Genomic DNA, 15,145 nt, shown 5'->3' with positions numbered 1-15,145 from the left:
GCAGCCCCTTCTAGCTCAGAGCATCACACACAAGGCACACACCTTTTGAGTTTGGTTTCCCCCCTACAATGAAGCATTCATCCTAGGGGAAATCCCAGTTGGATGGGCAGAACAGACAAGTTTTCACCTTTCTCCTTTATTTTTAATAGAAGTTTGGCCAGAGGAAAGGCTGCTGGATTCAGCCCTTCCCGTGGCATGGCAGCACTGATTTCCCTCATACAGCTCACACACCCTGCTCTTAGATGCAGTAACATTTGAGGGGTTTCCTAACTTCCCCTGCAGATAGCAAAATCAGTTCTCACAAATACCAAGTACAGCAAGGCTCTGAGTAGAAACATGTGACATCAGCCTCCTGCCCTTTTTCACAGTTTTTAAAGACCAGGCTGAAAGCACAAATTGTTCCTTCTGACACTGAACTGAAAGGATTTGCTTGACTTCCCCATCATTTTGACTAAAACATATCTAGCTAAGAGAAAACAGAATGTAAAAGTCTGTCTTGGTCCACACACACCAGGAAATTTAAAACTCACCAATTGCATTAGCTGTTTCAACAATTCACTGTTAAATTGTGCTTTTCCTCCCAATTTAAAGCAAATTTAAAGTTCTTGTTTTGCCCTTCTTTACAAAACAAACCACAGTTCCTGGATGTTTTCTTCTATGAAATTAATTTATAAAAACCAACTTTTACATTTAGGTTCAGTAAGTAAAGTGGTGAGCTCCAAGCCTTCCACAATTTTTCTCTGGACTTGGAATTGTTTTTATGTTTTGTTTATATGCCCTCCTTATGGCTCAAGCATTATTTTTAAATGGGTTTCTTTTGCTGGATACCAATTCTCTGTTTCATATGATGGGTCTGCTTTTCTCCCTTTTTAATACATCCCTATACATTTAGCTATAATTTTAAAAAGGCTTAATTAAACAGCTCCCTTTATCAGGCAATCCTGAAAGCACGGCACACACACAACATCCTCCAGAAATCTTTGGTTTTTTAATGTAATTCTAGCAAAATTATACTAATAGCTGCAACACTTACTCTCATAACATCAATTATCTTTGCCATGATTAAAATACCAAAAAAAATTTGCTTTCTACTAAACACAGTGAATAAAACTTGCGTTGTGCCTGCTCTTTGCCAAATTGACTACAGCCATTAAGGAGGATAAGTGGCAATCCTCTTTCAGAAGAGGCATCCTTGCATCAAGCAATACAATTTCCAAAAGAAAAGAACCTTTTCATTGATGCAAAAATACTTCATAGCTGAGATGTGGTCCCAGTCTTTCTGCTAACACATGGAATAAAATTGAAAAGTCAGTATATTGGGCCTGCCTCGGATTCCACAAAGGCACTTGATTGCCGAGTGGCATAAATTGTGTTTGGAAACTCAATGGAAAATAAATACATTCTCAAGAATAGCATCAATAAAAACTGGGAACCAAATGCAAACACTGCATGCAAGAGAGAACAACTACCAGGTCATATGTAGCTAATCCAAAATTACAGACTCACAGAAAATTCTGAGGTGGAAGGGACGCACAAGGATTGAGTCCAACTCTTAGGTGAATGGCCCATAGAGTGACTGAGCCCACCACCATGGTGCTATCCGCACCATTTACTATCAGCATGCTCTAATCATGGATTGAAGGCCAAGATATCATTGCTGCTATTAATTGCTGCTTCTATCATTGGGTGCTATTAATCACAACCTGGACCTCCCTTTCTCCCCAAGTACTTGATGCTGATGCTTCTCTTACTGCCCCATTTCAAACCTCTGTTTTTAAAATAAGCTGAAGCAAACTGCTTCCATTCGTTTCCCTGGCTTTATGTGGCACTGCCAAGACAGCATCCCAATCTCAACTGGAAAGATTTAGGACCTGAGACTTTTTATTTTCTGCTTGAAAATGAAGCTAACTCTATTTAAACATTCTGCAAGACAGGTGACAGCATCCTTCTGGCATCAAAATGTAAGAACCAAACTCTATCATACAGAACCTGTCTGAAATAAATTAAACCCAGAGCTATATAAACCCTCAGTTTTGTCTAGGGCACAAGAAAATATTTTTCTGTACTAATCCACAACACAGCCCAGTTCCACCTTTCAGTGGAGGATTGCAGGACAGATTCCACCTGACACTGCTCCAATTTCTGTCTGACATAAACAGTTGGCAGATTGAGATACTCATATGAAATATGTATTAGAAATTTCTTGAAATGCAGATGTAGGAGGTAATGATCTTCAGAGGGGCAATTTCTCTTTATAGTATCTTACAGCTGTTGCAACAGAATCTGTCAGCAATTGCTGCCCAGTTAACAGCAAGGCTATCAGCAAGAGTTTGACATTTCTATATAAATTGATTTACTTGCAAAATTTAAATCTGAGAAAGCAAACTCTGTACACAAACACAACAAGCTGAAGTAAAATAGTTCCTGTGATTTGGACAAACTTTCTCATTGGGGTCAGAATTTCAGTAGAGCCAACATCCCAGAAGTGTCCTCACCACTGACAGGGGAACCCACAGGCAAGTCCCTGCCAAATCAGGAAGACAGAGGGATGACAACAAGCGGTTCTGACCCAAAGACAAAGTAATTTCTGCTGCTTGTTGGACAGACATAGCAAGGCTGTGTGCAAACTGAAAGCATGAGGGCCAATACACATGCTTTCTTTTTTCCAGTCTACCTCTCAGATGAGGAACGTGCACTCTGCATAAACATCCTCATGTGCAGCCTTGTAAGGAGGGTATCCCTCCCAAATTCTGAGGTTAGTTAAGAATTTTGTAAAAAAACACAATATAGCTCAGAGACTCAAAGCACAAAATTTAGCCTATCAAGTGTTTCACAGAGAGGACACTCATCATGAGGGAGGTAACTGAACACATATAACCACTAAAACAGATATGGAAGCTGACAGAACATAATTGTGAGAAACAAAACTAAACAGAATGCAATTGAGAGCTATTACAACAATGACACAACCACTCTGCAATTCCTGAGCTGCTGCATCTTTTTTTATGTGCACCCCAACTGTAAGGAAACCAAGACACTTAAGTACACACTCTAATTGCACAGCTCGCCTCTGGTTTGTATTATAAATACTGTTCCTGTTTTTAAGTTATTTTTATTCTTCTCCACACATACCTCTCCCCAACATTCATTAAAGCATGTTAAAGTCCTTATTTTTCTGTTTACTCTAGCTACAAGAACTTGTTAGAAAGAACACCTGTTAGAAAGAACAACAAGCTAAAACAACGATGTCAGGAGGCTGCAGGGTGCCTTTATCTCATTTGCATGGATGAAGCCAGGCCCACAGCAACAGTGGACCTGTACTGTTTTTAACATTATCCCAGCATATTAGGCAAGCACATAATCAATATCCAAAAATATGCCAAGGAAAGTATCACTTAATTCTCCTGCTCTCTACACCTCTACATTTAGTTATTACAGACTTAATGATGCAAATTCTTTACAGAGTTGGCTCCACTACCACAGATTTAACCATGGTTGGTGACACACTACTCATATAAATACAAAGCAGTATTTCAGAGTTTGTGCAGCGATTTAAAAGTCTGGTAGTGTAAATAAAAAAGTCCTGGTTTTAAGAACTGAACAGGGTTAATCTAACCTTTCAGATATACAAAAAGGTAGCTTACAAGTAATGAAGCTTCCTTCCACATGGCAGTGAAGGATTTTGAAGCATCCTAATAGTTTAACATCAACAATGGGGAAAAAAGGCAAAATATGTAAATTAGAAATCTGCATTGCAAGTTTATACAAGTGCTGTAAATTCTATTCAGCAATCCAGAGGCTGACATTTTGTCTGAACAGATAAACAAAGTGCTGAGCTGAATGGTATTTGCCTGAAGATCAAAACGACGATTTTAGAATCAGTTTTAGACCCTTTATTAGAATATCTCCTATTCTTTAATAACACGTTTCTTGGTTTCAAAGGAGACCAATTATTTTAGCCAATTATTGTTATTACACATTTTACTGCAGAAAGCATCCCTTTTATCTGCAACTTATCCAAGTGCAATGAACCTCTGCTAATGCTTGCAGAGCATCTCTCAGAGAAGAGAGCACTGGCCTGGGGCAGCAGGACCTGCATCTCTCAACATGCCATATGAAACTGGGCAGGCCACTTCCCTTCTGCTTCCCCCTGCCCTCTGTCTTGTTCATTCAGGCTATGAACACAGGGAAACAGGAGCCTGTCTCACCATTAGTATTAGAAAGTCTGTTAAATCAGGTTTTCTCTTCACCTGAGGTGAGTGCAGTGCTGGGATACAACAAAAAAGAGCTATTTAAGTACTTCCTAAATCTGTGACGTTAACAAACACTGGTATGAATTGTTCTTTCTTCTCTCACCACAGGTAGCTGCTTTCTACTCTCAATGCCAGTATCTAATAAAACATGAAAATTCAGGTGAATCATTGAACCCATCTCTGCTATTTGATAAAATTAAATCTACATAATGGCATGTGCTAGCACGTACATAGAGAGAGATGCAGAGCAATTAACAAAAATGGCCAATAATGCAGTTGGGGGCCAAACCTCCTCACTAACTCTGAAGCTAAAGAAAGGATGTCACTTACAAGCTGACAGAAAGTGCACAACAAGAAGCCTTTGCTCTAACTCTCCTGAATGAACACCAACAACTGAAGCACTTACAGCACCACACAAGGGGAGGGAAGCACTTTCTTTTCTCTTTCCACTCCTTTCAAGGACTCCCAATTGCACAGCAGGCTCAATTACCACACCACTAACTACAGAGCCTTACCTGTGGCAACAGAGAGCAAAACCAATTATTCTTATACGCATCTGCCAGGGAAGGTGTTCTGTTGTTACCTTGATAGTACTTACTCACGCCACTCAATAATGCATGAAACTCTTCTTTTTAAGAAGTACAGACGCATTTTGTTTTGCCTCAACCAAGTATCAAGAAGCAACTGTGCAGCAAGGATTGGCAGCTCCATTAAATACTGCCTAGTGCATCTGCTAAGCAGGACACTAAGCACAAGCTTTCTTCATTTTATTATCCCTGCTGTGAGAGGGGGAAATAAAGAGCTGCAAGAGCTTCACTAATGTAATATCCATGCAGGTCTTGTGACTTATAGGAAAGGTCAGTGAAGTGAGCTTTCAAATTTTCTCTGTGTGAACAGTTTCAGTGTTACTTGAATATTAAAATGCATCAGGCACTACTTAGGGTACACAGTTCATTCTAAAACACATCTTTTGCAGCACTATAATGAGTCCTAAACCCATCATATTTTTTAAGGGTCCTGATCAATTCTTTAGGTTCATGTGATTAATTAAACTTATAATACCTCCACCTTTCTGAAGCATTTAAAAGGGATGGCTCTCATCAACAAATAAAGAAGTAAAACAAAAAAGTTTCTAACTGTGCTTATACTTGATGTCCTATATTCCAGAAAAACACCAGCATTCATTCTTTGCAAAAAGCAGAAGACCTCTCACTTTTAAAACACATCACTCCCTCTGGCTGAGTCACAGATCTCCATCTCTGGAAACAGGAAAAGTCTAAAAAAACCCTCTCTACTAAAAATCTGCATGAGAAAGCTTAATTTACAGCTTTTGAGGAAGTTGGAGCATTGATCACAAGCTCCTGCAGCACAATTAAAGCTACAGCACAGCTACAGAGCTACAATAGCACATGCAAGCCAGAAGCATTAAAAAACCAAAGTTATGGCAGGAAGTGATGAAATAGCTCTGAATGTCACCACTAGGAGAAAGGCAAGGCAAGCCACAATTTCTCTGACCCTGGGAATATATTATTTACAATATATAATCATATAATTGTAACTAAAAAACTTCTTAAAGAATTTTTTATCATGTCTTTGGTCTGCTCAGTTAAGGCAATACCACACTGTCAGTGGAATAATTCAAAAACTCTCCAAGAAAATTTGTAAAATAATGAAACAGCTGCCAAAACATATTTCTTCAATTTACTTCTGCTCTTTTCAGTACTGACCATGGTTTTGGGGGCTTGGGTCTTTTTAAACAAATATTTTATATAAACCAAATATTTTTATTTGACAATGTCAGGCTACAAATTTTCACAACAGGGAAGATTATTTCAGGACCTGTGTTATGTATGCACTGTTTCCTAAGTCTGAAAAGGCAAGTAAATACCCCTGTTTCACATGGCTCCTTTCCCACAAGTGAAAAGAAAGAAGAAAAGAAAAGCACAGGTGAAAAATCAGAAATGCAGAAAATGTCCAAACTTTATTAACAAGTAATGAACCTCATTTTTGTGTTTGCTTCAGACTTTTCACTCCTAAAACATAACACAAAACTAACTGCTAAAAACAACATCTGCTGAAAATAATGAATAAAAATTATTTTGTTTATGCAGTTGTGTAATGCTTTTACTAGAATTCAGAAATCAGTAAAGTGCGGTAAGTTCAGCATTACCAAGTGAAAATGATCTTTCTTTGTTCATACTTAGTTTCTTCTGATAGAAAAAATATATATCATGTTAATTCTTTGAAGAAAAGCCTCAGTTTTCTTTAAAGGGAATAGATTCAGCTTTTGCAGAACAACAGCCGATCTACTCTTTTTCTCTTAAATAGAATTCTAAACTAATAGCTTGGGATTATAAATACAGTATAAACATACAGCTATAGCAAAATGAATGCAATACAACTTTCCTAAGTACTTGACTACTTCCATAATAAAAACCTATGAGAAAGCCCAGGGGACTTTGATAATAGAGAAATTATTGTTGTCATTCACATTAAAAAGTACCAGCTACCTTTATGCAGCATGGATGCCACACTATTAAAAACTCCCAGGAAAAAAGGAGACTGGCAAAATGTCAATGTTTTAAAAATGCAGCAAGGCAGTGTAAAACAAAACAGCATTTTAGCATTTTTTGTCCCATTCCACAAGGCTTTCCAGAAGGGGAGAGATCCCAGCCAGAGGGGCTACAAACATACTCTTCTGCATCCCAGTGGTGCCTCCATCACGAGGCCAGACCGCCGTCACCACCAAAGCCATGCAAGAAGGAAGAGCCGCCCTCCTCTGCGTCAGCAGCGCCCAGAGTCCCGCAGGGAGCCACAGCGGGAGCTGTGACCCACCACACCTCAGGGCAGGCAGGGCCGGAGGAAGGGCCAGTTCAGCCTCTGGCCGACAGACGGTGCCAGGCAGAGTGCAGAGGTTTGGCTGTGAAAAGGCAAAACACGAGGATCTTGTTGGAGATAAGAAAAGGCAAAAAGGTCAATTGTGCCCCAAGAGATTCCCAGCTCCTGGTTTTAAAAGTGCTTCTCAAGACAATTCACAGAAGCCGCGCTGCTGACCTACACTGCTGTGCAGGCATCTGACCCGTCCCCATTTGCTGCAGTCCCATTTCCTACTGCCCCTCAAAGTATCCATTTCCCTGTGTCTCCTACTCAACTCATTCCTCCACCTTTCCCATTCCCAGCACTTCTTGCCCTCTGGCTCCAGATCTTATTTCTGCATCTGTGCCTCCCATATTTCACCCACTACCTTGCTCCACACTCTCCCCTTCTCTCCCTCTTCTCATCCATTCACAGGCTTTTCTCACTCCTTTGAGCCCATTGATCTTCTTGCATCCAACCCCTCCTCCTCAACAACCAAGAGGAGGGGAGAACAGAGGAAAACAGGAGGGCAAGATGGGCATACCACAAGACAGGTGAGGTACGAAGTAGAGAAGAAGCAGTGAGATTAGAGTGAACTTGGGTCAAGAGAACGTTATGAGGAGTAGTAAAAACATGTGAGCATACAACAAGGGAGGTATCAGTGCACAGCTGCCCTGGTATTACTACCCCTGTAGTCAACTTCTAAAAGCTGCTGTTGACAAAATATCTTCCTATCTGGACCTGTGTCCTGATCCAGTTCAGGGATGCTTCAGTGCTTTAACTGCTTGTGTTAGCAGCTGCATAAGAAAAGCAAGGGATCATATTTTACACTGGTAAATCATTTCCCTATTCATCAGCTTCCCAGCATCAAGGTGTATCAAATTGCATACGGAATCACAGAATTGCCAGAGTTGCAAGGGGCCTCCGGACATCCTCGAGTCCAAGCCCTCTGCCAAGGCTCAGGGTGACCCGGAGCAGGTTACAAAGGAATGCATCCAGATGGATTTTGAGTGTCTCCAGTGAGGAGACATGGCTCCACAATCTCCCTGGGCAGCATGTTCCAGTGCTCTGCCACCCACAACATAAAGTTCTTCCTCATGTTGAGGTGGAACTCCTTGTGTTTGAGTTTATGGCCGTCACCCCATGCTCACTGTGCTTGTATGTGCAGTGCACCAAAGCCTAAGAGCGTTATCCCCAGATAACATGGCCATTACTATTGTCACATGAGCTATATGCAAGTAGAATTATTTTACTTTCCACCATGGAAAGTTCTTCCAAATCAAGCATGCAGCTTCCTGATATGCTTCACCACGTGGTATTTAAATAGCTGTCCCAGTACCCCTACTCAGCTGCAAAGACCTGTGTGAAGAGTGCAAAGGGCACAGCAGCTGCATAGGAGAGCAGCATAAAGAGAATGTATGGAAACATGGCAGCAATCAGAGCTGGGGTGGAACCCCACCCAACAGAAAGACCTAGCTCCAGTAGAGGACATCTATCTACAGCCCCAACTGAGGCTTTTCAATTCAACCTGGCCCAGCAGGAGGTATGGAAGCACTACTAAGAATCAAGCTAGCATTGCTATGATGAACCAGAGCAGCATCAAGTTAATACAATTCACCAGCTCGTAATTAAAGCACTCTGTGTTGCTAATCACTGTGTATCAAGTGGTCTTTTGCAGCATGCCTGACTCCAAGGACAGTGGGCCAATCAATTCTCTAATGAGTCTCACTTCTGGAAGCACTTGCACAAACACTCTGTGAACATTCATATAGCCACAGTATATAAAATTTAGCAACAAAAGCCAAGTTTGGTTCAGTCTTCCTTTTTCTTCTCCTCTGATGATACAGAGGAAAAGTATGTCTATACAAATATGCACACCAGCACTCATCAAAATAAATTTTGTAAAACCAAGCTGATCAAATACCTGCTCTAGTGGGATTTACCTATATTCAGCTCTCTAATTGCTTCTTTCATCTCTCTACATGAAAAGCAACACTTCATTTCATTTCTTCCAAGATTTGTTAGCATAGGAAAATTAATCCCTTTCACAGGATTTGATAGGTGTGGATCAGTATCACTTAAAAGATAATGAAGTATGGACCATTAATAGTATGCAGTAGCTGTCCACAGGATGAGAGAGACACACTGCAGTAAAGAAGGTATTTTCCTTCAAACTTTTGTATTTGGTTCAAGTGCATCAACCACTTGCATTTTCACCAAACACATGCACCTTTCACTTCTTGAGTGAGGGCATTCTCCCCCAGCTCATTTCTTAGCTGAAGCCCAAAGTTCACATTTAACTTTCATTCAATCCCAAAGAGCTTCTTGCTGCTCTGGCTGTAGTTAAAACCTTTGCCATTTGTAAGAGACATAAAGGTCATAATAGCCTGAACAGCTTTTAAGGACTTTGCCCACTATGGCAAACTGTATAAAGAAGCAACTGCTCATCTGTGACCACCAAGCTCCCCATCCTACCCCTCCCCCTTGACTATGACTCCATGAATTCCTGGAAATTTGGACAGTAAATTAAGCCACCTGATGGGAACTTGAGATAAGATAAAGGTGGTACTATTTTCCAATTATCTCACACTAGGAAGAGAAAAACAAGCTGGGGGAGCACTGGCAATAAAGACAAGGAATCTACACTGAAAGCCAACACAGCAACTGGGCTGAAAGTTCTGACTGGGTCCAGCAGGTGGAGGCCATAGCCCACCTATTTAATTGGGAAGCCCACCAACTCAAAAGAGAAAGAATGAACATGGGACTAATTAACATTGGAATAGAGGGAATCATTTAACCCATAGAATAAAAGAACTGTGTAGCCAAATGAGCACTGATTCCTTTGTTTGCTAAGATGTATAAATGGTGAATGTCTGGAGTGACCTCAGGACCCCACCACTGAGAAGACAAGAAGAAGAGGACCAACGGGATGTTGTCTGGATCTGTGGGTAGTGATATCTTTCTACTTAATCTGTCACCCCCTTTCTCCCTCTCTTTTTCTTATTTCTCTCTCTACCTCACATTTATGTTAAATAAAATCCATACTACAGACTTGGACATATGGTCTCATTTGCACCTTAATTCAGGCAGAGGCATCTCTCTAATAATCATAATTACTGGATCCTAACATCATAAATACTAAGTAGAATCACTTGTTTATTATGAGGCTGCTCTCTAATCTCTGCATCACACTTGCCTTTCTTACTTGCTCCCTTACCATTCTACTCACATTTTTGAATCTGTAAGTTTTCCCATGGGTATTTCTTGCAGGCTGTACTAACCTGCCAAAGTCAGAATGCCTAAAAACTTGTACTGTTGAAGCATGTAAATCCTTTTGGCTTGATGTCACTAAGTCTTACAGACTTAGGCCAAGTCTTACCCCACATGTTTTTAGCTGAGGCTCACGCTTGAACTTAGCATATGAATTATCAAATTGGTCACTTTGAAATACTGGGCATTCATCTTGCAGTCAAGAATCTGAGATAAGAAAAGTCTGTTTCTGAGATCATGACAAAAAGGAAATGAAAATGCATTTCTTTGCCAAAGGTGAAAATTCTCAGACTTTGAAGGTTCACAAGTCAACTCTTTTGTCCCTCTGTTAAGTATCTGTGGCATGATAGAACTATGAATACTTCCATCAAAAACTGCCATTTTCTTCTGAGTGCCACCATGGAAATTACTTCACATAATCCATCTATATTAACAATGGACCCTATCAGCAACTACACTTGCAGTAATTCTTCTAAGTTATTAGTAACATGTCAAATTTATACTTACATTGTCCAAAAGCCTGAATGACAGAGAAGGATCCTGAAATGCCAAGCATAATGGGAATACTTAAAAAAATCTTCCCCACCTGTTGGATTCACTTGCCATTCAATGCTTTCACCAACTTCTAGAAGGACAACCTGCTTTCTCTCTGTACCCACTTTCACATCTCCCAAAATAAACCCAAAGGCATTTCACAAACACCTCCTAGACTAAAATCTCAGGAGAAAACAATTCACCTGGAGTCACCTCCCTTATGTCCCAGTGACCCTATATGTGAGGTAGAGGTATCCAAAGGTCTCCTGAAAGCAAAACCAGTGTATGCATGCAGCACCAAGTGACAATCCAGGAACTCCAAACATGAAAGCCGCCATGCACAGTTCTGTTTCTACATCATGTGTAGTTTATTTTATAGGGAGAACAGTCATTAAGAACATTTTTTTGTATTATTAAGGTCTGATTTAGTACTTGTACTCAATATTCATGACAATTTTGTCAGACTGCATTAAGGAATTTAATCTCAAAATTCCCAGGTGGAAGAGAAAGAGCCATCAAATAACTTAAGAGAAGGAAACCAAGATGCATGATTTAGGAGACAGCAATAAAATAAAGAGTGTGGTATTCAGGAAAGGAATAACTACTCTTACAGATAAAAACTTTCATGGTGTCAATGGATAAGCCAATCTTGATTAAAAACAGAATCTGATTATTGAAGTTTTCTCTCTACTTTATAATGTAATCACTAGAATAACATTGCTGCGTAAATTCGATTTCAGCAAAATAAAGTTACTGAGATTGTATATGCAACCCACATAAGCATATATAATTTTATAAAAAAGGACCAAGAAATAGATTACATTCCACTTTTACAAGTAATATGTCTCATCTTCAAATTCAATATAAAACTGTTCACTGCATTCCAAAAATTAATGAAAAAAATCACCATTCTATTCAATTTGTTCAATGTAAACTATCATAAAATATTTCATCCTTCATTGCCTCTTCTTGCTTATATGGGAACATAATGAAGACTGACATATATTGCTTCTAGGTCTCACTTTGTAACTAACAGCTTAATAAAACCCTCTTGGTGAACCAGATCCAGCTTTTGATTTCAAGTTAGACATATAAACATCCTAACAGTCCTGTGAGGTTGTATTTACAGTTCTCAGGAAATGAAACACTCAAGGCACGAAATGTACATAAACACTCAAGCATCATGTGACAAATTGTAGCTAATTTTAATCATGTAAACAACAAGAGTCCATCCAATAGCACACTGAAGTAATTTCCCATTTAATTTCAGTCTTATTAAATCTCTAAAGATAATTAGAATTTAAACAAGGACTCTCTAATCCTATTGCTAAAGAAAATGCACCAAGACACATGTAGCTCCATGGCACCCTCTATCTTTTCACCTTTCTTCACTAAGAAACCAACCTAGACAACACCTTTAATCCTACACATAGAAAAGAGTTTTCAAACCCACCCAAAATGGCACATACTCAAAAGTGACATATAATTGCTGATTTTCATCATGCACCCATCCCAGAATAGGACTAAGAAATGTGACAGATGCCACCACTGTCCTTATACAGCACCCAGCCAAGGAACATGGAAACCCCTGGGGGTGCCCAAGGGCTGGCACAATTCAGCCAGAGGAAGTTGGGAGGCAGGAACAGGAACAGAGCTCATTCCCCAGAGAACTTTCAGCTGTGATATGTGAACCTCACTATGCATCTGAAAACAAATGCATTTTTGAGGACAAGAGCTCAGCAAAACCACAAAGTAGCTTTCAGTTTACACAGTTTACAGAGACACAGGCTAAATCCAGACTTCCTCCATTGCCTCAAAGACCCTTTAGAACAGTGTGGAAAATCCCTTCAAAAATGTCTTGAGTCTGCTCAGATCTTCAAGTAAAAAGGCTTCTTTGTGAAGCCTTGTGATGAAGCCTTCATCACTACCCTCCTGATGAAAAATCATCCTCAACTTCATAAAAAACATGACATCCCTACAGATCCATAGGAACATGGTCTTCAGTCAACCAAGACTTTTTGTCATGCTGCTTCTGGCACCAAAACCCTTCTGAGTCATCCTCTGGGGACGCATACAGTTGCCAGAAGTATTCCTCAGGGAGCCAGAAGTGACACCATCTATCCACCTTTCCCAGTCCACGTATTCCTGCCATTCCCCAATTGCCTAGCTTGGGCTGGCTGCAACCAGGCCTTCAGAGTGAATACAGGGGATACCCTCAGCAGGCCACAGGGAAAAAGGTCACAAAGGCCAATAAACCTTTTGAGGTTAGAAAAACCAAAAAAATTGTAATTCCTCCCTCCTAGAACCCTTCTGTACAGAACTGAAGAAAAGAGCTTATTTAGTACACCTCTCACTAAAAATAAACACTGCTGTTGTCTCTTCTCAGAGGGTCCCACACTTCTCTGAAAAGCTATAATAGAAGTGGATCACAGAATCCAAGAAATGCTTCTTGTAACTATTAGTATGCTATTCGTGAATATTTGTTCTTTCAACTTCCAATTACTTAAGAAGCAAAAAAAGAAGAAAAGTGACCAAACCTTTACCAGTGACCAAACCAGTACTGAAACAAGGAGCAGGTGCACAAAATGCACAACAGAAGTGTGGTATGGATACAGATTTATGCTGTGAACTATGTGCTGCGAATGAACAACTAAAAACCAAAAAGACCAATACTTCTGAACTTCTTCTGAGGCATCATAACACAAAACCAGATTAAGTGACAGCAGGCAGCTACTTATCAGGTCGATTTACCTCTGACTGTGAAGTATAGGACTATCTAACAGCACAATCTCCTCTCAGATTCTGACATGCCTCATCTACAGTGTCATACTTCTGATACTTGCCAGGTTTTACATGTTGACACTTCACAAATACATTTTTTCCTGACAGCTCCTTTACTAGCCAACTCCAGTGACAAATGATTCAAGTCAAAGAGTAAATGGTATAGCTTCTCCAGAGTAAATCTGGTGTAACAGCAAGCAAGTGAAATACTACCCTTGCAAGATCAGATTCAACCAACTTTACAGCTTCAAAGCAATAGTCAAGATCCTGCTGGAACACATGTACTCCAAAGAGCAGGTAACTCCTCCCCACACCATGCCTCCAGTGAAGTGTGCCCCATGGCTGACTGGGGGCTCAGTAGCTGTCCTCTCTGCTCCATCACGAAGCAAGTGACACGACTCCACCACCACTTCCAAAGTCAACAGCACCACATTCTCTGTGGGAATCACCCAGACTCAGTAAACAGAAAGAAACAAATATCAGAAAACATTCTGGGCCCTCACAAAATCTGCTGATCTGGAAAGAACTTGCTCCAGTGCCCATATGTACTCCTTATGCACACAGCCAAATGAGCTGAGATACTCTGTTCAGGTTACCTACCAACATTCTCTCAATAAGGACAGCAACAAACCAAGAGTAAAGGGGTTGCTCATATCTGCACCTCCAATGAACATGAGAATTAAAAAAAACCCCAACCAACACACAAAAGAACCCTCCAAGCAATCAGTTAAGGAAATCAGAAGAACACCTGTATACATATTCTCATCAAAACAACCTATATGTGAAACCAAGAAATCCCACAACTACACTACTAATCATAATATAAAAGAACAAAATATTAAAGTTTCTTTTCCCATGAATTTCTTCAAAACTTTTCCAGTATTATTTTGCATTGCTCAGGATCACTTCATAGAAAATGTAGAAATAAAAATACAGACTCAGCTCTCTAAGCATAGGTTCACATTTACCTTGATTTCCTTCATGCCATGAGCAGTCTTCACTGTACAAACCAAAATAACTTGTTTTAATTTTAAGATCATTAACAACACTGTTATGTATCAGTTGAGACAGATATTGCCAACTCAAGTCTAAACTGCTTGAGAGAAAACTGGATGTACAGCCACCATGGACTCATTTCCAGAATGTACTTTCAGCCCAGTAAATTTTATTCCCCCAATGCCTCTTCAGTTTTAGGAAACGTAATTACAGTTTTGAAGCAGGCCTTCTCAAATACAACTTTTCTCCCTTCCTGCTTTCACTTTCCCTTTCTCTTCCCCTTCCTTTCCCACAAATGAACTATCAATTCCTAAATAAATGGAATAAGTAGCACTTAGGATCAGGAGCCACAAGGGTCCACTGGTGACTATCTCCTGTTTAGACGTCTGTTTAAACAGGAATTAAAATAAATCCCTTCAGTGGATTTAGGCCCAAAAGCTGAAATCTGCAAACAC

General features: G+C 40.0%; 1 protein-coding gene across 1 annotated transcript in view; it reads right to left on the bottom strand.

Moving 5' to 3' along the window:
- SLC49A4 (solute carrier family 49 member 4) overlaps positions 1 to 15,145 on the bottom strand; it is a 71,497-nt gene that overhangs the window by 55,275 nt on the left and 1,077 nt on the right. The window lies entirely within an intron of this gene.

Source organism: Molothrus aeneus, chromosome 7 (genome assembly GCF_037042795.1).
Source record: "Molothrus aeneus isolate 106 chromosome 7, BPBGC_Maene_1.0, whole genome shotgun sequence".
Taxonomy (NCBI): Eukaryota; Metazoa; Chordata; class Aves; order Passeriformes; family Icteridae; genus Molothrus; species Molothrus aeneus.
This window is presented reverse-complemented; position numbering and strand designations above follow the sequence as displayed.